Genomic DNA, 3111 nt, shown 5'->3' on the forward strand with positions numbered 1-3111 from the left:
TCTTGTGGAGTTTTTGGGATCTTCCATGTAAAGTATACTTATTGGATGTTTAGACATACCTCTATGTATATTTCACAGTTACCTTAGGATTACAATATACAATTGTAATGTATTACAATATCCTTAATCACACAAATTTATGTACAAGAGTGGAGTTCCATTTCTACTCCCCAGTCCATTTTGCCCCAGATTATACATATGTATGAGCACTGTACTTCTAAATTATTATTTATATTTAAATAACGTCTACTTATAAATAATGTAAGAAAAACTAAAATGAACTATTTGCATTTATCCACACATTTTCCATCTATGATGCCTTTTCTCTTTCAATAAATTTGAATTTCCACCTGATACCATTTGTTTACAGTTCAAGCATCTCTCTTTAACAGTTTTGTAGAGTCAGTCTGCTGAGAACAGATTTTTCCAGAATTTATTTGGCCAGAAATGTCTTTAATATTTTTATTTAAAAAGACATTTTTTCTAGATGCACAATGTTAAGTTGACACCCTCCCCAACAGCCATTTTAAAGACATACTCTCATTGCCTTTGACCTCTATTACCTCTCTCTACTTTTTTTATTCGCTCTGATTTTTGTATTTTGAGACAAGGCCTTGCTATGTAGCCCAGGCTGACTTACAACTCACAATCTTCCTGCCTCTGCCTTCTGAGTGCTGAAATTATGGGTATGCCACCCCAGTAGCTTCTGATTTTTCTCAAGATAAGTATGCAACTGTTTATGTTGCTTCCCTTTATATGATGTGTCTTTATTTTTCTCTAGGGTCTTTACTGGCTTTGTTATCATTTTGGTTTTCAAAAATGACTTTTATGTGTCTATATTTTCTTTGCTTAACATTTATTTAACATTGAGTTTCATTTAGCTATTTGGGTATATATGTTGACGATTTTCTCCAAACTTGGAAAAAAAATCTTTGTTGTCATTTCTTCATACTTTTCCTGCATCATCCCTTCAACTGTATCTATAGTCAAATAAATATTTAAGAAACCTTTTGAAGTATTTGTTGAACTGATATGGATGCAAAATATTGTAGAAATTAAAAGTCAAAATATATAAATGATCTTCATTTTCTGATGATTTGACTTGAACTTTTTTGATTTTTAGATCATGCAAAATGGTATGCACTTAGTACAAGCTGTACTTTGCATTTTGATCCTTGCTGGGATGAGACTTGGGATGCTGTGTGGCAGCAGTGAACCAGAGGTCCCCGAAAGACACCGTATCAGAGTGCACAAGTGATAGTGCGCAGGGTACTCTGTTACTGAGCGGCGGTGTTTAGCAGGTTAGGTGTATTAAGTGCATTTCAGCTTAATGAAATTTTCATCTTGTGATGGGTTTATAAAGTGTAATTTCATCATAAGTTGAGAAGCATCTGTAGTATTTTAAACTGACAAACAGCTGCTCCATCTGGCTGTGCCTTTGTATTTGTTGAATGACTTCCTATCTTATGAATAAAATATATTGGATCATCCAATTTAAGAGTCTTATACAGAAATGGCAAGAGATTTTTAACTTGTTTACTGTGAAAAAAAAAAATATATATATATCTTCATGCATATCATTTATTACTTTCTTTTCCCCTGTGAGGGCCTCTGAACTTTTATTTTATTTTTTAATTTTTTTGTGCCAGGAATCGAACTCAGGACCTTGCACTTGCCAGGCAAACACTGTGTTGCTGAGCTATATCCCTGCCCCCCTCTGACCTTTTAAGATGCCTGTGAGGGGTTACCCTTCAGCACTTCCTCTCGGTGTATGCAGACCCAGGCCCTAGGTGTTACATCGAGGCCTCATCCTCACCTGAGAAAGCTATGTTCACACCCAGTGTCTCAGAATGTGACTTTATTTGGAATGTGGATCTTTACAACGTAATCAAGTTAAAATGAGGCATCAGAGCGGGCCCTCAGTCAATAGGACTGATATACTTTTTAAAACAGGAAATGACTCAGAACTAAGTAGGCACAAGGGAAGCCTACGAAGGGATGGAGCGAGGATGATATGTGAAAGTGAAGACAGTGGTGTAGATGATGTATCCACAGCCCAAGGAATGCTGATGGTTATCAGAAATCCATCATAGGTTGAAGAGCAAATTTTACCTTCAGAGCCCTCAAAAAAAAAAAACCCGCCAAAAAACCTAGCCCTGCCAAGATATTCATCTAAGTCAGTCTCTAGAACTATGAGACAATAAGTATTTGTTGTTAAAACAGCTGAATCATGGTTCTTTTTAAAGGCAGCCCTAACAAATTAGTACACCAGGTAGTAAAAGTCTATATGAGATTATTTTGTTTTGAAAGGTAAAAATTCTAAAGAAGGTACTAACCTAAATAGGAGAATTTTACTTTTCAAGTATTGTGTTTTTCTCCTCTTAGGAACTACCACTGAAGATCATATTTACAAGATGAATGTTCATAGCATCATTAAAGTTAGAGTTAAAATGTGCTGTGGATCAAAGATCACTTTAAAATAAACAGCATAACTTGTTCACAGTAATATGTATTTTATTGTGTTAAATATACATAATATAAAGTTCACCGTTATCATAAATTTTGAGCTCAATGTTGCTAAGGGCATTCATGGTTTGAAAGCATCGTAATTATCATAATAATATTTTGACATCTAAACCTATGAAAAATTGAACATTTGATCCCATTAAATTAAGTTCTCATATATGTAATTGATGTAGAAGTAAATAAACCAATGAGAAAAAATTATTCCTTTCAAATGTTATTGAAAAGTTCATTCACATGATCTGTTGTGACATAGTTCAGTAGAATTTCTTCCACAAAACAAGTTAAAACCCAAACAAAGCAGAAAGAACAGGGTCCTAGTAAGCCCAGTTCCAGTCTAAACTAGTGATGAATTTTATTTGTTATTATGTATATCAAGACATATCTTAACCAGATATGGTGGTGCGTGCCTATAATCCCAGCACTCTGGGAGATTGAGGCAGGAAGACTGCCAACTTGGAGACCAGAGTGGGCAACTTAGTGACTTAGTGTGACCCTGTACTGAAGAAAGAAAGAAAGAAAGAAAGAAAGAAAGAAAGAAAGAAAGAAAGAAAGAAAGAAAGAAAGAAAGAAAGAAGAAAGAAAGAA

This window comes from Chinchilla lanigera, unplaced genomic scaffold, assembly GCF_000276665.1.
Source record: "Chinchilla lanigera isolate Chin_1 unplaced genomic scaffold, ChiLan1.0 scaffold00042, whole genome shotgun sequence".
Lineage (NCBI taxonomy): Eukaryota > Metazoa > Chordata > Mammalia > Rodentia > Chinchillidae > Chinchilla > Chinchilla lanigera.